A 22975-nucleotide genomic window follows, 5' to 3' on the forward strand; every position below is an offset into this window, starting at 1 on the left:
CCTCCATGGAGACTGGGCTCTGTATGAAGTCAGTCTTTCCTCCTGTTTCCCCTGTGTTGTGCAAGCACTCAGGCAGCAGCTGTGGTCATTCCCATAGAGTACATCTCTCTCCCAGGTGTTTATACCCTGTTCTCTTTCTACATGCTCTTTGTATCACTTCGCTGTTAGAAAGTATAACAATCGCCCTTCTGATGGAAAATCCTTTTTATTACTATCTCCATCTGGGGATGGCAGATGAACTTTGAAGGGGAATGCTAACTTTGTGAAGGTTAGAAACAAGGGCTAGAGGATTTCTTACACCTAGATTCCGGGTGCTTTGTCTTATCAGTGATTATTTAGTGGAAAGAAAGTGGACAGTGTTGGTTGTCAGTCTGTGCATTCTCAGAAATGTGATGGAATAACAGATTTGGTAACTTTTCCAGAAGCTTCATTGGCAGAAAAACTGCTTCATTGCAAGAAAAACTCACAACTGAAGAGAAAGCTAACATCTAGACATAAAGATAAGAAACAAAATCAAGGTATAGATCTTGGCTACCAGTGAACGTGTATTTCATCTTGATCAGATTTAGGTAGAGTTTAAACTCTCCAGGTTTAGGAAAGCTCAGCTGCAGAACAGGCAATGAGGTTTGAACTATGCATAAGAGAGAAGTGGCGCAGCTGTGGAAACTGGAGGAGAAGAATGGATGGCAGGGATCACAGCCTTGTGTGTGAAATAAACAATGTACATATGCTATAGTCATCAGAGTTTCTTAGAAACTCCAAGAAGGATTTTGCATTTGCCTCTCAAATACTCAATTTTAGGTATTTTTCCCTGATAATCTTCAAAAAGTTACATAACTATTAACATTTGATTGATGAGGGAATTGAAACCATTGAGAAAATGTTTCTTTCACAAAAATTAATAAATCATTACAAAATAGTTTTCAGGTTATTATAATCAGTCCCAATTACAAATGGCTTTTGTGTCAAAACATAACATATGGGTAGATAAGCTCAGATACAAGTCTATGAGGGCAGGCTAAAAGTCTGACATAGTAGACTATTTATGATAAGCTCATGCCTGTGACAGTCACCATCAGAATAGTTGCTGTTGGATCTTGAATCATCACAAAACCGTTTCTGACTTTACCATCATTTTAAAAACCACTCACCTATAGACATAAGTTGCTCTTTAGACTACAGATTTGCAATTTAAATTTCAGAGTCTCAAATCATTGATGCACACTATGATATATTTATTCTACTCTGGGCACTCCAGTAAATTATTCAGTACAGATTATGACTAGGATTCCACTGTGAGATGGATAGAGGGGCATTTTGACAGACAGGTATTTTTGTGACTTGCATTTACTGCTTCCTCTCTTTAACCTTGCTTGAAGGTCTGCTTTTGCAGCATATAGTTGGGAATGGCAGATGCTTTCCCTGTCTGCCTTGTGCATTTGTTATCATGGGAATTCCATCTTGTCTTTGGAATTCTGAAAATGGTTCTTTCCTGAATGAAGACTGGATGCTCCCTAATATGGCAATATAACCCATTCTCCAATGCTTTTCAGTAAGACTGTTAGACAAGGACTGCTCTGTGCAGCTTCTAACCACAGAGTGTGACGTTGACAGCTCCACACAGGTGAAAAGCAGAGACATTAAGGAAAAGTCAGGGCCCTTGGTAAACACAGGCTATGAGTAAGCTCTCAGCTTACTTCCTTCAGATTTCTTGTTGCAGGAAACTAAAGATTCTTGTTTGAATCTCTTTTAGTTGGTGTTGTTGTTCTTGGAGAGAAAACATCCTGACTGTAATGATGAGAGGGCAAAGTAAGCCCCAGAGAGTTTTACAGTAGCCTGATCAATTTTATACAGACAGTAAGTGACAGTTTAAACACAAGATTCAAGTCACTTGGCGCTTGTGTGTAGAGGATTTTCCTTCTGTGGAACGCAGTGTTTATGATGGATCCTTTCAAATAATATGTTTCAAATAGCCCAGGATGTCTGCTTTCCTCAGTAGAATAATATTCACAAAGAAGGGTTTTCTTTGAAGCATGAAAGATGAAAACCTAGCTTATTTTATTCATTTCAAAGTTTGAAAATAAAGCTTTTCTATCTAAAGCAAGTTGAATCTCAGAGAATACACATTCTTATATTCCTGTTCATATTTTTCTCTAAGGAAACAAATGGAAAAGAGTTCACTTTGATTTATGTCTTGCTTCTCTGTTTTTTGGTATATAAATGTTAATTTTCCATATTTAGGAGATATTCCAAAACACACTAAAGTTGAGGTAGTTTATCCTTCTACTTTAGCAGATAATAATATACAGAAATAAATGAAGACAAGTATTTTCTGGAAATAAACTCAGTTTTCCCAGGAGAACTTGGACATACATGAGGCCATGTAGATAAACCTGCGTGGACTCAGAAGTTTTTTTTTTTTTTTCTGAATAAAAGAGCTATGCTTGTGATCAACTTTGCATGACACAGACTATTTATCTGTATATTGTGAGATACTCACTAGTTCTTTCTAAAGCATACTTCAGAATGAGGCTTGAAAATGCTGGTCTTTTCACTACAAAAAATGTTCTTCCAGCACAGCACAGGAAAACACTGTTGTAGCAGAAAAGCCTCAGTACTCAAAGAAAATGAATTTATTGAGAAGGTATTTGTTAGCAGGATGAAGCTAGGTTGGGGTAAATGAAATAGGAATAGTTGCTTATTAGCAGAACATTTACTTATTGCCTTTGAGAACATAAGAGAATATTTTGAAAAATTCCAGAATGATTTTCCTGATAGAGTGATGTCCCTTTTATTAGAGTTCCTTGCAACTTAATATGTGTCACTATAAGAGTTTTCTCATTTGATTTTCACAATTTTCCTGTAAGATAAATTTTCTGGGGATAATTATGTCACTATTTTACAGAAGAAGAAACTGAGGCAGAAAACGATAGCTTGTCAGATCACAGGCAGTAATTGGTAGCAGATCTTGGTCCAAGTCCTAGAATTTTATTCTAATGATTTTTATAAGAATCACTTCAAGAAACTCTTAGGGAGTGAACTTAAGTGGAAGATAAAATTGTCCCCAATTTTGTACTTTATGTTGTTAAGTAGAGGAGGATATGAAACAATCAATTTTCCATTTCTCTTATTATGGAAGAATACAAAAGGAAAAATAAGAACAAAGATCCCCCTCCAAAAATTGAGAAGGTAGACTATGAATAAGAGATAAAATTTTATCATAAATTATTTATTTTAATCTGAGATATAATTACCCAGAGTATACACACATGTGACAAATTGTCAAGATGTCTGTGTAAGATTTCCACACTATTATGTACATTTATCTTAATAGAAAAATAATAATTATGTAAATATAATTTTATATATGCATATATTTTATCTATGGTAATTACATGCATACATGTAAAAACATATTAAACAAAATTAATAGCACAGTGGCAATTTTATCTGTTGCTTACTTTATTATATAATTTCAAAATATGCTCCTTAAATTATACACAGTTCATACTACTCAAGAATATAAAGTCTGTTCGTAAACATGAGTAAAATTGTCAAATTATATAATCATGATTTATATTTTCATTTGCCACTTCATAAGCTTAGAAACAAATGGAACAGGGAATATGTTCCACATATATAGATCCTTGATCCAAAGAAATATGAAAGATACAATGTGCCCTTGAAAAGTCTTCTGAGATATTCTTTCTTTCTCTTCCATATCTCAACTGCATCTTAACTTGTTGCTCTACTTGGGAACTTTCTTGTATCATTTTCCTCTTAGATTGAAAGCATTCATAATTGGAGATCAGTTTTCCCAGCAAAGTATATGTGAATTTTATTCACTGTTTGTTTTGACATCAACCTATGAAGTGATCATGAAGAATGTGTGTGTGTGTGTGTGTGTGTGTGTGTGTGTGTGAGAGAGAGAGAGAGAGAGAGAGAGAGAGAGAGAGAGAGAGAGAGAGAGAGAGAGAGAGAGAGAGAGAGAGAAATATTTAAAAAGAAATGTAGTCACAGGTATTGTACTAGATTTACAAAAAAATCTATCCGTAATTAAATATCACGTCTATGCACTAATATTTCAATTTATAATGAAGTTGAGAAGACAACACACCATTTTGAAGGACAACCTGCTGCTATTTTGTAATTCTTCTCATTTACTCTCTGTTCCAACTATAAAACTCTAAGGTGCCTCTGGATCTACCTATACATTGACACCCACATCTATGGTTTATGAAATAATCAGAACTAAAGCATAGATCTTCCAGTAATATTTTTTTGGAAGGGCTGAGCATTACATGCCTGCAATCCTAGTATTTGGGAAGTTAGAAAGATGAGGAGTTCAAGGCCATTTTTAGCTACATAGAGAGTTTATGGTAGAACTAGTTACCTGAGATCTTGTCCCAATATATATTCAAACTATTTCTTTCACAATAAACACTTTGTACCTGCCCATCCAGTAATGACATTTTCCATTAAAAACATAATGTGCTTTAAAAAAAACACTTAAAATACAGGAGCAAAACATAAATTTGAAACGAGAAAGAATTGTGGGTGCTGTCATTCAGTGCTCCTCCTTGGAGTTATCACAGTGCCCCTCCTTTTAAGGTCTTCCAACTATCTGTGCCTCCCCATTTCCAGTAGTAGCACTGAGTTTTGAAAGCAAGAGTTTTGTTCTTTCTCTACTCCCTATTTGTGCTTTGATCATTTGTTTAAATTCTAAAACGGAGCTTAACAAATCTTGGCTACCCAATATGATTTGTTAAAAGAAAGGAGAAAGATGATTGCATCAAGTAGAAGAAGTGTAAATGCCTATGTTTTCTAAACTAGAGAAGCTGTTAGGGGATCCTTGAAAATGTCGTTTTTGTGACAGACTACATAAACTTTAGGTAAGGAAGGCAGCCAGAGTAGAGATATCTGTCATTCCTAGAGAGGTTATCAATCATTTTAAAAGCATGCATGATCTACTCCAAAGGAAAAAGACCCGGTGCCTTCAATCACTGGATTTTATGTCAATAAAAGAAAATTGGTAAAACATTTCATAAGTCTGGCCAAACTAAACATGCTAGTTTTAATCAGCTCATGTCATTGATCATTTGTAAAATTTATTTATCTCAAGACAAAAATCTATCTTCACTTGGCTGATAAATGGCCGGAGATAGTTCTTTCTTCTGAATGATCAATGTGAAACGTATCCTTCCTTGAGTTCCAGTCAAATACGGATGCAGACAAAGCCAAAGGGAACATCTCCCCTGAGGGCATGTGCTTGCTGTATTGAAGGGGACTGTTTTGTGTTGATTATTATAGAGGTAGGTGTGAGAAATTAACAAAGGGATAAGGCTGATTTTATTAGCTGGAAATGATTAAAAAGTGGGAATGAATACACAGGAAATAGTAATTAGAACACACACACACACACACACACAGAGACAGAGAGAGACAGAGAGAGACAGAGAGACAGAGGTATTGTTTGTCAAGACACGGTATCTGTAATTATCCTGTAAATCTATAAAACTAAGTGTCACAGTTCCTGAAGTTAGATACATGACTATTGCAGTCACCACAGTAAATACTAGTATATGGCAGAAAATCGAACAATCATATTCATAAAATTAAATAATTAAGCATATTAACCATTTTACTTTTCATTAACAAATACTTAATGAAAAATTCCATTTTCATACCATGGAACTTTACTAAAAAACAAACAAAATGAAATAGACCTATCCCTTGCCCACAGTTTCTATCACAGATAGATTCCGTTTTCTAGAAGAAAATGAAGAACTATTCCTTTTAACAGCCTTCTGATGGCCAGTCTCCAGGTTAACCCCTTCAACACTTACAATTGTCAGGCAGCGTAAGAATGTGTTGTCTTTATTCATTCATATCAGTAAACTCCCTTCTTGGTGATACCTTAGACCACAGCCCAAAGCTCTGTGGTTGTGAGGAGGGAATGCAACATTACTCTCATCATAGGAAGAGGGATTTTTGCTGATGGCATCTGGCTTTTAAAAACCGTCTAGGACCCAGAAGAATTTATTTTCTATCTGCTCAGTGCCCACAAGGTGTCCACATCTTTGCTATAATTGTGTTTATGGACCCAAGCTACTCAAAACATGAAGTAACAGAATACTACATCCTTTCAAATACAGAAAACATGACAACATCCAGACTTATATATAAACACTGAACAGAATAAAACCGTTTTCTCCCTAACTGTTCTATCATTATGACCTACACTTTATAACTAGTCCTTGAGTTTTATAATTAGAAGGTCTTATGTCATGCAATAGGTAAAGCTTTTCTGAACCACCTTTGAGGGACTCTTTTCTGTATTTGTCAGGAAATAAACAGGTTTTAGATGGTAGTAAACTATGAATTAGAACAAACTGTAAGGCAATGAGACATCTTTGAATGTTATTTGATCCTGAATACAAAAATGCATCTCTGTGCATTTATCTGTAATATTTTAATTCCCAAGAATAATGTACAAGTTGCTAGGACAGCAAATTCGTACTTATTGTATCAAATTGTTTAACTTTTTCATATTTGATACAAAATTTAAAATACAGTAAAAATAATTACAACTGAAGTATTTTTTCCTGTATGGAATACCTTGTGTTTACATATGGATAGAGAGAATTGTACAATCTCAGGTGCTAGCTTCAACTTTGGTGTATATGCCATGTCATAACATGACTACATGTGCATGTGTGCATTTCATAATTTGTTTTCTGTTATATGTAAGCACAGATTATTATTACGTGTGGTATTTTGAGTGGAAACAGCCCCTACATGCTCATATATTAGAATAGTTGGTCCCTAGTTGGTAGAACTGTTTGGGAAGGATTAGTAGGTGTATTCTTGGAGGAGAGCTGTCACAGGGGATGGGCTTTGAGGATTACAAAGACTTGTGCTTCTCTCCCTCTCTCTCTCTCTCTCTCTTTCTCTCTCTCTCTCTCTCTCTCTTTCTCTCTCTCTCTGTCTGTCTGTCTGTCTCTCTCTCTCTGTCTCTCCCTCTCTCTGTCTCTCTGTCTCTCTCTCTCTGTGTGTATATGTGTGTGTGTATGCATGTGTTTGTCTCCCAGTTGTGTTTCAAGATATAAGCTCTTGACTACTGCTCCAGTTCTATGCCTGCCTGCAAGCTACCATGCTCCTTGCCATGATGATCATGGATTCTAATACTTAGGAAATGTAAGCCCCAAATTAAAAGCTTTACTTTATGTATAAATAAATAACTTATAAATAAATAAAGCCTTGGTGATGGTGTTTTACCACAGGAATAGAAAAATTACTAAGGTGCTATGGGATGTCTTTCTGTATGCTTTGACTATGTGTTATTCTGATTGGCTAATAAAGTTGCGTTGGCCTATGGCAGGTCAGGATGGAGCCAGGCAGGAAAATCCAAGAGAGATAGTGAGAGGAGAAAAGAGAGTTGGGGGAGATGTCAAACCGCTGTTCAAGGAGCAACATGTAATGGGACACAGTTAAAGCTACAAGCTACAGAACACATGGTAATACATAGATTAATAGTTATGGGTTGAGTTGTTATAAGAGCTAGCTAGTAAGAAGCCTGAGCCATAGGCTATATAATTTGCAATTAATATGGGAGGGAGAGCTAGGAGATGGGAGGAGGGAGGAGGTGTGATCTGTGGGTGGTATGTAGAGTGAGTAGAAAATTTCTTAATAAAGAAAAATGGAAAAAAATATTAAGCCTCTGAGTGATTATTTAATAAGCAGCTGCAGGACCATGGGGCCAGGTAGGCCTGGAAAAACTTAGGCTACACTAAGGCATTAATAGAAATCTTATGTCAGAGACTATTTTAATGAAGCACAAGGTTAATGATACAGTATGTTTCTGTACTTTCATCTAAAACAAATGTGTCATAATAATCTGATTATGACATCAGAACACCTTGTTTCCAATAATCAAGTCTGAGTATTGCCCTGATTCAGATAATGCCAACTCTTTTTTTCCTTAGACTCTCCCTGGTCTTGTCAGGGTATATGGAGCAAAAGATTAATTGATAACAAAACAGAATGAATGAATAAGGGGGTGTTTATATCACAGTTGAAGAATTGGTTATAAAGACAAGATGGGGAACTAGATCATAGCTGGAAGCTTGCATGAATTCTCACTATTAGGTACTATAACCTCTCAAAATGTGCTCAAATCAATCTTTGCTCAGCTAAATCTTCTGGTTATGTGTGTGATTACAGTAAGGTGCTATGACAAAGAGGCGGAGTCCAGAGCAAATGAGAAAAAGGAACATTCGTTCCTTTGTGTTTAATGTTTACATTGTTTCTCCAGCTGGTCCTTCCATTTGTGTAAATGTGTAGTCATGGTTATAAGTTCTTCTGCCTCAAAATGTGCCCTGATCATTTTAATACTTCATTTTGATTCAACTTTATCTGTAATTCTATTCCACATCGTGAATGAATCAAATGTACAGCATTTGTTCGTCCTACTTGAAATTATCATTGCCTGCATTACTTTGCCTATGGCAGAGTCCACTGAACAGGAAGAAACCATAATGAGAGGGGATGGATAAGGGCTGGAACCTAGCCTTGAATGTAGTACTGCTTATGTGCCTGCTTCTAACATTGAAATAATGAATTGCCATCATTGATTCATTTTTGTACTCACAATAATCATGTGAGAATTTTTAGTATCAAAATTGTCTCTGAGCAGAATGAGTTAGTTATTTTGAAAATTTTAAACCAATATTGAGAGACTGGCTTTACATTCAGAATGTAAAGCTTCCTATCTTATCTACAGGTTGTATTTGACTTGCTTATCTTGCTGATAAATAAGCTTTCTGGATGGTTGAGGAAGAATTTTCCATAATCAACAAGTAAAGTATGTCAGCAGATGAGTAGTAACCGATGCAGGATAATCTACTGCTGGCATCTACATCCTCCTTCAACTGTTAGTATCTTAATAAAAATTAGATTACCTAATTACTTGTAAAGAAATGCATTAACATTTGCCTAATATGCTATAATCATAATCAGTTACCAGAAAAATTATCAAAATTTCTTGTGATTTGCCTGGCATTTGACTTACTCAGTGCTGTATCATTTAAATTTCAATACTTTCTCTAAAATATACTCAATAGATGTTTTAGGTTCTATTTTACGAATCTATTCCCTGACACTCATCATTTGATGAAAATCTAAAAATGAAAGAACTGAGCAAATGTGATAATACATCCACAGGTTGACACCTGCCAATGCAGACGCTAAGAAATAAAGCATACTCCCAGGTATCATCAATTTACAGTAGTCACAATGCAGGAAAACTGTTTCCCTCAGAGACCTGATGGTAGGAAAAATACACCTTATTCCATTCATTACCACAGACCCATTCAGATTGCATGTGAATGAGAGTTTATTGATAGTTAATGCTATTTCTCTCTATTCTCTATGGCTATGGTACCACCTACTCTTTACTTCCTAAGGTATGTTTCCAAAGTCCTCCTTAGCATTTCACCTCTTGATAGATACATGATGATCACATACATTTAGTTCTAAGTTGTTTCTAGTGTGGAAAAATAAATTTGAGGATAAGACATGAAAAGCTTTTGAGAATGATGGCTTTTTTCCCCTCCAGCCACAAATTCAACTTTTATTTATTTGAATCCCAAGAACTGACATACTTCAAAGGCTTGAATACTAGCATAATATTTGAAATTAACTCCTTACTAGGGATTTGATTATCTAACTGCAACGATAAAGTCACTGTTTAACAAAATTGTATTAGTTCCTTAATCCTATGTTATCAGTGTAAAATATAACTTTCATTTCAAAGAGAATAAAGAAAAAAATTTATTGTGACTCAAACGTGAAAGATGATGACCCAGGAACATAGATTCAGGTTGCCCTGACTAACAAGTTCCAAAGTGGAAGTGATTGCTTGAACTTTTCCTAGTTATTGAACCAAGCAAAGCCACAAATCAAGATGTTCACCAAAGTCTTAGTAGAAAACTAGTTAGGTAAGTAACAACAGAGAGAACTCCACTAGAAGTTTTCAATGTTGGCTGATGACATTCTTAGCTTTGGAGTTTGTGGAAGTGACTGATATGTTAATACATTTCAAAGATTTTACTTAATGGGCAAAAGAATATTAGGCTCAGTACAGAGGTGAGCTAGAAATGGTTATTAAGCCAACTCAATATGTCTCAAGATCATTTAGATCTGGATTTGAAACTTATTGACTTGCCACAATCCCTAATTTCTAATTAGCCAGTCAGCCTTGTGAAACCTTCAACAGAGGTGTGACATTGGTTTTTCATGCAAGCATTAATCTACTATATCAAATGTTGCTAGGAATCAAACACTCTTAGGAAACAAAGTATTTTTTGTGAATGCATTGGTTAAACCCCAAGGGAAAAGCTTCATTTTCACAAAACAGCAAAATGGCCGAGCCACATGGAACTAGAGCCACCGTTCAACCCTCAACTGAACCTACTTCACTTGAGGGCTACTGGTAGAATATGACTAAAATACAAACATACAAAATATTTTAAAACAAACAACCTCACAAGAGCCTGAGGTAGTACATGACTACAAGACAACATCATCTGAATACAGTAAGTCAGATACAAACCTGAACTCACAATATTTGTGGCATCATGTACAAAACCTGTGCAAGCTCATGTCAGACGAGATCTCAGGAAGGAAAAGGGAGTTGGGCACACAATCTCACAGCAATCTGTGGAACTACTGTCAATTGTTAGCTGCCAGGAGATGGAGAGAGAGTTTCTCTGAGAGTGTCACCCCTGGCAAGTTGATCACTCTGTGGTAGAAGACCACACAGCTAAGAATATTTGGGCAGAGCCAAGTTGATCTTGAAAGATATTTTTTAACTGACACCAACTTGGGTGGATAGGAAAGAATGGGTGATTTGGGGAAGAGTTGGGGACTGATTATGATCAAAATATATATGAAACACTCAAAGAACTTACAAAAAAAAAACCTAATGAAACAAACTAAGAAAAAAAGGGAAAGAATGTAGGTTATATATAGTCTTTTATTTTCACCAAAGTAGTTAGGAAGAAATTTTGCAACTTATTCATGGGTTATATCTAAATATGTCCCCAAATCCAATTAATGTGTTATATTTAATTTATTTAATGATGGAACACCAGGAAGATAAAAGTGTAACATATAATTCTCTTATATGTTACACTTGAGATTGTCCTTTCCTGGTTTCTCTAGAGTCAGATAAAATCAAGGATCCATGGAGTTTTATAGTTTCATGATGAGTGAAAATGCATTCCATAGTTTTGGTGAGAAACTAAGCTGTGAGCTTTACTGGAGTTTTTAGGGCAAAAGGCTTGTTCAACAGTGCTTGGTTAACTACCCCAATAAGTTTCTTGGAGATAAATAACCATGAAAGGCAGAAGTAGTGTTAATAAGTGTGGCCACATTCAAAGAGGAACAGGTGAAGTGCTTTTCTTATCCCAGAGCTCTTTTCTTGTTACTTCTATGAGGTTTGGATGTAAATATAGGGCAAGATGCATGCATCCCTAATCAGTTCTCAAGGTATAGTTATCCTCATCAGTGACCCTTTATTGTCTCAACCCTGCTCCTGCAAAGAGGTCTGAAAGGTGGTCAAATATGTTATTGATATGTCAATAATCTGTCATCTGCTGAAGGAACAAATGTGACTCCTACATGAGGATTGTATCTGCTCTAGGGTACAGCTTCACTTTCTTTGATAATTATTACTATGCATATGTGCTTAGGAAAGGAGGGTTCATCTTGCAAGGGTTGCTCTTCCTGATTTAGGATAACATGTGAGGCAATATTTGGGCCAATATTTTACCTCTGTGCCTTCCAGCAAAACCAGAGACAAAATAATGGCAAAAATGTCAGGTTCTTATCCTGCTCTTACAGTATGATCCAAAGTCAACATTTTTGCAAACGCAGCTGCTTAGTTCTTGTATCCTAAGAAGCACACTCAGATCTCAGCTCACCCTCTTGTCTTTCTTTACTGTGTTTGTGTGAAGCTCTGATCTGTCATGCTTTCCTCTAAATTCATGGGAACGTCTGGGTTTTCTCGGTATGCCATACAAACGGCCCTTTTCACTAAATTCTCAGTAATTTCAAGATCATAAACTTTCACTTAACCAAGTCGGGTCTGCGCTGGTGCTAGTGAAATATCCTCACATATTAGAAAACATGTATACAATTGCCAATCTTACGAAAATTTGAAACATGTAGTGAATGACTCACTTCAATTTCAGTCAATGTCTATGTGTGTTTACGTACATAGCTTAGCATAATTTCTCAAACTCCCTAAAAGAGCTTTTAAGAATTCTCTAGTGTCTCTTCAGATCAAAGGAATCTTTGACTACTTGCTAGGAAACTTTTGAGGACTCACACTGACAAATGCTGCGTATTGGGGGCCTTGAGGGCGTCCTTGGTGTGTGCCGTCACCAGAGACCTTGTGTGCTCTCTTGCCAGAAACCATGTGGAGGAGGTCCAGGTTCTGTATGTCCCACTGATTATAAAGGGTGAGGAAGCATCTTTTGCAGTGGTATCAATGACTGTAGACTCACAGTTCAGAATGTGAGACATAGAAGGACTCTGAGACAACCTCCCCCCTTCCCCATCCCTCACCAAAAAAGAAACAGTCTAGACAGGAAACCATTGAGGAGAACTTTTAAAAATTGTGATAGGCATACTGAAGTGTAGCTCTTCACAGTTGATAGCTGCTGGTGGGGCTAGAGGTGAGGAAGGATTCAGTTTCTCTAAGGGGCTGGCCACTGAAAGTGGGACCAAGTTCTGGTGAGTATATAGGCAAACACAATTTGGACTTAGTGTATTTTTTTCTCTTTTTTCTTCTTTTTTTGGGGGGAAAGGTTACAAGGGTGTTGGGGTGGACCTGGGAGGATTGGGAAATGAGTGTGATTAGGGTACAGTACGTGAAATTTCCAAATAATCAATAAGAATATTACATTGGAAAAAATAAAAATGCTACAAAATAGAGGATACACAATGTAAAGCTGATATAATTATAGGATGAAAACAAACTAAATAAAATACTATAAAGAAATAAACAAATAACTGCTAATATTTTCTTAGTTATAGTGATATTCTGGATTGCTTTTAAACATCTAATTTGCATATTTCACAAATTATATTTAACATTTAATCAGTAGATATTTATGTATTAGAAATATATGTCAGGTTCTCTGCAAGTATTTCAGATGGAACTGTAATGAAGAGGAGAAAAAGGTGTTAGATAATGGAATGCAAATATTAATGAAACAAGTAAAATTCAAAAGCAATTAATCCACAGTTATTAAGCACTATGATAGAGTAAGGCGAGTTTTGAAAAACAAGGTGAAGGACACCCTTTCATTTGCCAATAAAAACATCATGTTTAAAATTTAAAAATTATATTGGCTCACATGGGTTGAAGTGTATTCCTCAAACATACATATGTTAATTTACTAACCCCTGTACCTGAGAATCATCATTGTTATTAGAGTCTCCAAAGAAGTCTATACAAGTTAAAATGAGGTCATTCTAGATCATAGTAGACCCTAATCCAGTGACCACTGCTCTTATCAGGAAAGAAGTCTAAAGAACATCAGAGGAAGCAGATACTCAGAAGAACGCCTTGTAAAAATGGAGAAAAGCCTTATGAAGCTGGACAGTGGGTAACAACTAAAACTGGTGAAATAGGAGAGAAAACGCTTGCTTTGAGACTTTGTCTCACTACACAGAACGTTTAGTTACTGACAAACAGCCCTACTTTGTAATTTTTTTTCTCTTTTCACTTCAGCACAAGAGTTGGTTAATGACTTGTGGCAAATAGTTCTTTATATCCTCAGATTTTAGCAAGGTCACTGAAATCACAGCTCTTCCTTTTGGGTCAGTCTTGCTAAGAGAGCTTACCTTGCCTCTGGTAAAGCATTGCCTTAATCTCCTGACCTTAATCTCACTGGATATTCAGGGAGATTCAGGCAAAAGAGGATCCACAATTCTTAAAAAAAAAAAAAAAAAAAAAAATCCATGTTGTCCTCCCCAGGTCCATCTCCCTGTGCCTAGGTGATTGGCACACTGAACTGCCCTTCTTTATGACCTGCAGGTTGTGCAGGCACTTCCGCTTCGGACCATCAAACTTTACAGCATCCTGAGGACCCCTGGCCAACTCTGGAAAAGCACGCCCTTTCTGCTCCAGCACCTGCCTCTTTGCTGGGCTCCATAAACCGCTGACTTAAGGAGCTACTCACACAGTGTGTGAATAATCCAATTACTGACGCTTAGCCGGGAGGGCTCATCACAAGCAATGCAATGCACACTGGCACTTGAAAGAAAGGGACCTGGGAGGGGCTGCAGAGCAAGTTAAAAAAAAAAAAAAACAAAAAACTTTTAGAGTTACCAGAGCCGCAGCGAACGGGAGACTGATTAAATTCTTTTTGTCTTTTCAATCAGAGCTCTCACATTAGGACTAAAGAGCATCTCTGCTTGCAACAGATCTGGCTGTCTTGACAGCTGGATTTAATTTGCCCTTGCTTTCTGCCTCATGTAGAATGACAAGCAATAGGGGCTGGGCTGGCACATAAGATGAATGGAATTGTGTGCAAGGCTTTCTTCTGATCCACCCACTCTTCTGATCTTAGGCAGGCATAGAAGTGTAAAGTACTGCATCTGGGTCCCAGGAATGGAAGTGGCCCTTTGTGTCAGGAGGGAAACTCCCAGAGAGTGTAATTGAATTGACAGGTGCTGTTCCTGCTCAACTTTACAAGTTCTGAGCTGTGTTCTCCCACTTCTCTTTGGGTTCAGCCTTCAGAAAGTCGTTTTACACCTGTTAGCTGCACTTTCCACACTCTTAAACTGGGGGTTGTAACTTATCAGGTTATACTGAAAATCAGTTCCTACCACGCTCGTAGGTAAGTATGACACAGACTGTTGATGTGCTCATGTTAGTAATTAGCACGGTATGTTGCCATTTAATAAGGACAAAAATGGGAGTAGAATGGCCTATTGTGTCATTGCTAAATATTAACAGTTTAAATACTTGGCTGATCATATATTGTAAATGGAAATTGCAGCTTTTAACTTCTAAAAAGCTACAAGATTGACATCTTTCATTCACACGAGAGAGAATGTAATCTTGAAGCAACTTTCTTGAAGTTTTTAAGTATTAACTGTGAGAAATCCAGTACTAGTACTAGTAGTACTATTACAAGTCTAGCTATAGATCAGGGCAGGGTGTAGTGGAGAGCACCTGATTAGGATTCTTTGCTGAATTAGCATGCCAGGAAGAAAACAGGCAGGAGGGAGGTAAAGAATGCACTTCCCTCATCAGGGCCATTTTACTCATAGCAACCATTGCTTTCTGAAAGTCACAATACATCTCTAGGGTAAGGTTTGTATGACAAAGAAAAGTAACATATAGTCTAGAAATCATTGTGAAACTCTAGCCCATTATGATCTTTCAAGTCCCAAGTGACTAAACAACTTGAGAAAATGTGTGCATCTTCTGCCTTGTAGTGTTGTTACCTTGGCATATGAAGGACTCAAGAGCTTAGCAAATTGAACTCAAAACAAGAGATGTAAGATATAGATTTATTTGAAAATATCTAGGTATGTGATGTGTTTTCATAAATAAGTGCTTGTGCTCAAATTGCAGGTATCCACTTCTGGATGCATGTCCTTAAAAATAACTGCATAGCTAAGAGCACTTGACTGTCTACTGCCATCACTGTGAGCTATTACAGAAAGCTATCTTTATAGAGGGAGCTGGATTCCATATTTTCTCAGTTGCTAGACTCTGAATCTCCAATTGCTCCTGGCTGGAGGCAAAGCCTTGCTTTGTTACAGACAATAATAAGAATAATGAAGGGAAAGGTTTTAACACAGAGGACTTGGCCCTTGCTCCTCCAGCTTTCATACCCGCCATCATAAATAAGAAAAACATCCACAGGTCACACTCTGTATTACAATTTATTCTCAGCCAAAGGGCTATAAGAGAAATGTTACTTAATAGGATTTTTTTCTAAAGCACTCAAAGATTTACCAACGTGAGAAATGTTGGTAACATTTTTCAGAAGATGGCAAAGCAATTAGAAATAATCTTTTCAAGGCTATGGTTCTTTTTGGAAATATCTTCATGGATTTAATGAACATTTATTATGTTTAAGTAAGTATATTATTTGTGTACTAAAATATAGCAATTATACATGCATAGTAGGTTGTCTTGTTATACTATGTACTTACAGTCAAATATAGAAAACATTGTGCTTATACATAGGTATTTTGTTTACCTGCAAACATTCACAACCTATTGATTCTTGAGCAAGCCATTTTGTGAGTTCGGTAAATGAGGGCAGATTTGGTTCCTGTGTAAATGTGCGACCACACTTTGGTCTCACCTAAGGCTTATTGGTCTTTGTTTTCTGCAATAATTCTACTATTCTTTTCCATGAGTCCTTGCCTCATTTCTCCTTTTCTGATTCAGTTGTAAGTCATGTGACTTCATGTCCCATGGTTGTCTGCATGGGGAAAATAAGTAAGCCAGGACTGGTCATCCACTCTGACCCATCTACTGGATTCTCCCAACAATGAGTTGCCATATAGATTTGTGGTGGACCAATCTATCAGAGCTATCAGACACTTGGCTTGCATTTTCTGTAGGAAATTTAAAGATGGCCAAATTTTTAAATGTGTGTTTCTCTTTCCAGCTCTGGAGAGGCATTCTATAAAATATGAAGTTTTGGAGAAAGCAAGAGCAGAGGCATGAAAATTAAGAATAATATTCTTGATAAGAAAAATGAGAAAAGAGACAGAAAAGTTCCATGGCTTTGGCTGATTGTGTCAATTATTTTTCCCTCTCTTTGGGGAAAAGAGCTTGAAGAACCTGTTTGGGAGAGTCAGTTTATAAAGCAAGATGTCTTATAAGGGAACTGTAATTATAGCTGACATTCTGAAACCTTTTGAGAAGGAAAGCAGGAAAGCAAGCAGAGAAAGGAAGAAATCAGAAGAAGCCTAGAGTGAAGGTCAAGAGTCAACTAGCACATGCATTCCCCTTGCTGGCCCTCTCTCAGGACTCAATGCTGCCTTTAAAATGCCCCAAGTTTAGAGTTATGTGCACTTTTGTATAAAGTGGTACCAGAATACCATGTCTACTTCAGGGCCGTGAGCCTCAGTGAACATAACAGATTGACCTTAGTAATGAAACAAAACATAAAGAAAATAAAGCCTTGACTCATTTAAAACAAGCAATTTCTAATTTATTATAGCATGTTTTTAAAAGATCAATATATTCCAGGTGATATTGGCATTAGTGGGTAATCTAAACGGATATTGACATGGTCACTGGGAAATGAACAGGGCAGCATATTTCTCATTTTGAGAAACACCAGCTTCCATTTAGGAGCAAGGCATTTACATTCATAAATATTGGTTCTGTGAAACATGATAATGATTATAGATCTTCAAATTCAGATGCATTTTAAGACATCACTAACGGATAACACACTTCGTTATAGACAGACAACAAGAACTGCCAGTTACCTGGCTATGTTTCCAAATGTTTGCTAAAACAGGTAGAGATGTAGGGTTTCCTTCCATGATATTTTCATCTACACCTAGAACTCTCTTTCCCTAAAATTCACTTTGAAAGTGGACAGAAGAAAGACCAACAGGCCTTAACACTACACAAAGAACTACAGACAACTAAGAAATTCTGACTGGCAAAAACTTTTCCTGGAGGAAGATCCTAACAATTGGTCATTGAATACCAAATTGTCAGTCTTATCAACATACCTACAAGTAACGCGATACAGACCGAGTAGGTTATATTTAGAAATATATCTATATATCCATATATATGCATGTAATGACAATTAATGAAAAGAGAGGCCATAAATTTGAAAGAGAAAAAAGTTGGGTACATGAAAAGATTTGGTGGGAAGAAAGGGAAGGGGGAAATGATGTAATTATATTATAAACTCAAAAATAAAAGAAAAAATATTCATCATTTTGAATTAAAGTGAGGAGGATACATAAGCTACATACTACTGTCATAATGAGTGGTCAATAAAGCCTTGTCTCTTCTCATTCTGCTATGTGTACTCCATCTTATCACTATATCAGCATCCCACAATATTTTAAACAGTATAAAATACTTAACTTCATATTACAGATACTTAAGATCTTTAAGATGAACAGGCCATGCTGTAACTGGTCAGATTTCTTAGTAGAGAGATGTGCATAGCATTAACTTATGCCAAGAATCTTTGACATTCTTTGCATCTAACCTGAGTTTTCTGAGTCATATATAGAATTTTCTGGGACACTGGATGTGATATTTTAAAATCCTTTTCCCAAACCTAAGATTGGACCATCTCTCCACAGTTCACTTTCTGAACTATTGTGGATTTGTGGAATGCTGTATCCTAGATAGTTGAGGATTTGACCTTTAGTTGTGTTTTCAAAGTCAGGCTCTCTTTCATTTTCTAAGTGTGAAATCTATGCATGTGGCCTCTTTTTCAGATTTTTATTTTGAAGAAAATCCTGTCGATGTACTTTTCCACACATCTTATTACCTTTTTATGGATTTTGAGATCTAATATTATTTTGTGGTATTTTTCTTTTAATTAGTTCTTTGGGTACAGAGAAATGCTGTGGGATGTATGGCAAATGTGTTGCTAATTAATCAATAAAACACTGATTGGCCATTGGCTAGGCAGGAAGTATAGGTGGGGCAAGGAGGAGAATAAAGCTGGGAAGTGGAAGGCTGAGTCACAGAGACACTGCCAGCCGCCACGATGACAAACAGCATGTGAAGATGCCGGTAAGCCACGAGCCATGTGGCAAGGCATAGATTAATGGAAATGGATTAATTTAAGCTGTAGGAACAGTTAGCAAGAAGCCTGCCACGGCCATACAGTTTGTAACCAATATAAGTCTCTGTATTTACTTGGTTGGGTCTGAAGCTGTGGGACTGGCAGGTGAGAGAGATTTGCCCTGACCGTGGGCCAGGCAGAAAAACTTAAGCTACAAATGGCGTCCAACGTGGTGGCAAGAGTTTCCACCTAAAAACTGAGAAAAAAAAAAAGATTCTAAAACGGAGCTAAAAACAGTTCCTAATTGTCTCTCTCAAATGAGCGACAGCTGCCAGTTTGAGCTACTGGTGGGTATGGCGGGAATGAGGCCTCTGCAAGTGGCATATTAAGCTGCATGGTGGATTTAGCCTTTGCTAGCACAAAACAAAAAAAAGAGGTTTTTGGGTTACACACTGCTTGGCTAAAAGCATAGACGCCCGATAGCTCCCAGAGCTGGCGGTAAACCACAGACATGATGAGAAGCTGAGTTGGGTGGAGCCAGCAGCCACAGCTGCTGCAGTTTAAGGCAATAGATTCACAATAAGACAGATTCAGATGTAATAGTTTACAATGTGTGTAAAATAGACGTAGGCTTGAAAGAGACAAAAAAGGTGATATATACAGTTATAGAAACAAATACATAGTTTTAAAAAATAAAGTCTTTAAAGAGACAGTAAAATGAATATAAAAAATAAGCCACGTGAAGATGAATATTACACAGAGAATCTGGATTGTGTTGTCTTTGGGAATTTTAACTGCAGAAAAACATTTGATTGTAAAAGCTGTTGAGTTATGCCAAAATGTATATCTTAAAGATACCTTGACTTCAAAATTTGGATATAAGGTTATGTTACTTTGGAAAGGAGGCTCTGCTTTTGTTTCCACAGAAAGCCAGAGGCTATGGATTTGTTCCAGATTAAGATACATCAGGTTTGACCAGCCAAGACCACCTGAAAGGTCTCTGATGACACCATGGCCCAGATGATCCAACATCCAGAACGGTTTGAAGGCATCTGGCTCAGACGATACAGCCTCATGGACTATTCCATAATCCTAAAATTTTCTTTGTGTCCCCATAAGATACAGCGCCCCCCTCCAGCAGGAAGTAGTAAGAGAAGCTACGCCCAAATTCCCAAATCATATGTAATTTCACTTTGTTAAGGTTAAAACCTTCCTTTTTGAAAAAAAAAAAAAAAAGAAAAAAAAAGGGGGAAGTGCTGTGGGATGTATGGCAAATGTGTTGCTAATTAATCAATAAAACACTGATTGGCCGTTGGCTAGGCAGGAAGTATAGGTGGGGCAAGGAGGAGAATAAAGCTGGGAAGTGGAAGGCTGAGTCAGAGAGACACTGCCAGCCGCCATGATGACAAACAGCATGTGAAGATGCCGGTAAGCCATGAGCCATGTGGCAAGGCATAGATTAATGGAAATGGATTAATTTAAGCTGTAGGAACATTTAGCAAGAAGCCTGCCACTAACGGAAATGGATTAATTTAAGCTGTAGGAACAGTTAGCAAGAAGCCTGCCACGGCCATACAGTTTGTAACCAATATAAGTCTCTGTATTTACTTGGTTGGGTCTGAAGCTGTGGGACTGGCAGGTGAGAGAGATTTGCCCTGACCGTGGGCCAGGCAGAAAAACTTAAGCTACAGAGAAATTGAGAGAAAACATAATTACTTGCATATTTTATTCCTTCTCGGCTACTTGACTTCAGTTTCTCTAACCATGCTGGGTTTCTCTCTCCCTCCCTCTCTCTCTCTCTCTCTCTCTCTCTCTCTCTCTCTCTCTCTCTCTCTCTCTCTCTCTCTCTGTTAGGGGAAACTTTAATGCATAAGTGAGAAATAGTGGAAATGAAAACATAATTGCATGGAAGCAATGAAGTAGGAGAATTTTGGTAATTAGTAAATTATAAAAAAAGTAAGTAGGATGTGGGGTGTTTCACAACCATCAATCTTTATAATTTTTAAATAATGAAAAGTATTTATTTCATACAGCTCAGAAAAATAGTGCACAGACTTATACATGTACATATGGAAAGAAAAAAACATAATTTGGACACAAAATAAATACTTGATAAATCTCTGTTTAGAGTGGACATAATTTGTTTTGTTTTGTTCAGTTGCTTGTTTGAGAGAGGAGGGTCTTATTATGTAGCCTTGGCTGGCCTGTGGCTTGCTATATAGATCAAGCTGGCCTTGGAGTCATAGAGATCCACCTGCCTCTGCTTCCCTGGGTTTACATGCAAATAGCACTAAGCATAGCATAGCATTTCTTATTCTAGACTTGCAACATTGCAGTCAACCTGAAATGACATCATAATAAGAACTTTGCTACAGGCATGTAGGTCAGGGCGAATTACATTTTTATATTAAAAAAATATTTTACTCACTTTGGAAACCTTTCAAAATTCTACCACAGTGCATTGAACCTGATATTTTCCATTTCTGGCGTAAAGAAAGCTCATTATCAGCATGGTCCAAGACTTTGTGACATCATTGCTTGGCCAGAATCCAGGTCATCCTTGAATTCTTGCTTTGATCCTTTGTTCTACTCTAGTTTCTTTGAACCGGGTTTTCACTGATGCACCATCACTGTGTTGACTACATTATCTCTACGGTATCCTCAGTGAAGATTTTTATTTCAATGAAAACCTCTTGAGTACTCATTATCTACTTTTTAGCAACTTTTCATCCTTTGTTGCTACACGTCATCTCTCTCCATATACCTTTAATTTTTGGGTGCCACTAAACAAAGTCCCAGTAAGATTTTCTTTAAAAAGAGCCAAGATAAGAAAAGGAATTAGTTAATTTTGGCAAAGTTGTAGAAACTGGCAAAGAAAATGACAGAATTGATTTACACAGGGAAATAGGACAAACTAGTATGGGTGAGAAACCAAATTTCTTTAAAAAAACAAAAACAAAACAAAAAAAACAACAACAACAACAACAAAAAAAAAAAACATTGGCGTATAAAGAGCAGCAACCAAAGGAGTCAGTTAGTGAATTTTTTTGGTGTGTTTTTGCTTTCAGGTGTTTGCACAGGCACTTTGAATTTTTTTAATTGCTTTCTCATTTTATTAGGTGTACTATGTATGCTCTTTGGTGGTAGGCATGGCACGTGTTAAGTGGGCCTTGACTGATTTGCTTTTCCCTTGCTGGGGTGCTATAGGCTGTGTTGTTACCAAGCTGCTGAGAGACTCTTCAGTAACAGTCCCCTGGTAAATGGAGGGTAGACAGCCTCACAGCATCTTAGTGGGGTTTACCTCTTTCAATTTTGGTTGAGAAGGGACCCATAAAGCTCAGCTTTCATTCAGAATTAAAGCAAGAAGAAAATCAACAGCCCCAGTAAGCCCATAAATGATCAAATTGTTCATGTTTAGTGATTTTATTTCAAAGATTCATTTGGTGTCCAAATATGCTTAGCTGGTCACCATTCCTTTACTAGCAGGTACTTGAGATGTTTTATTCTGCTTAGTGGTAGCATCCCCTACTGCAAACTCCTGATTTAAAAGTAGGCTGAAGTCATTCAACTTAACAGAAACTCCATTGTCTGCTGGAGGACACACAATACATCAGTTATTTTTATACTTACCTGAGAAGTACATAGAGATACTTAGCAGCCCACGTTTATATCATCCACACTGAAAGGTTTTATTCCAAAATAAATTTAGAACAGGAAAGTTTCTAGATACTTAATGCATTTGAGTTTAAAAAAAAAAACAGACTTGCACTGAACTCTGCAGAAATTAAGCATCTTGATAAAAAATTCAATACTTTGGATAAACTTCTGTATTCTTCCTCAGCAACATGATCCAATTACAGATTCTCAAACCGTAATAAGATTGGAAAGATCACCTTTCCTATCCTTTTAAATTTATTTTTCAAGTACATTTCTTGTTTAGAAATGAACTTTTATTTTTTATTTTTATTTTTTCTTAGTTTGGGCAAGTTTTCTGGAAGATTTGTCATTATTATTATTATTATTATTATTATTTCTTCCTGAAATATTTCGAAGTAATTCAGTAACAGCCAAGTCACTGATATTCAATACGTACAGCATCTGAATTTGTTGATTAACATATGTAAGCCTTTTTGCACCTTTAGCTTATAATGACAAGAAGTTAG

Source organism: Peromyscus eremicus, chromosome 14 (assembly GCF_949786415.1).
Source record: "Peromyscus eremicus chromosome 14, PerEre_H2_v1, whole genome shotgun sequence".
In the NCBI taxonomy this organism is placed as follows: Eukaryota; Metazoa; Chordata; class Mammalia; order Rodentia; family Cricetidae; genus Peromyscus; species Peromyscus eremicus.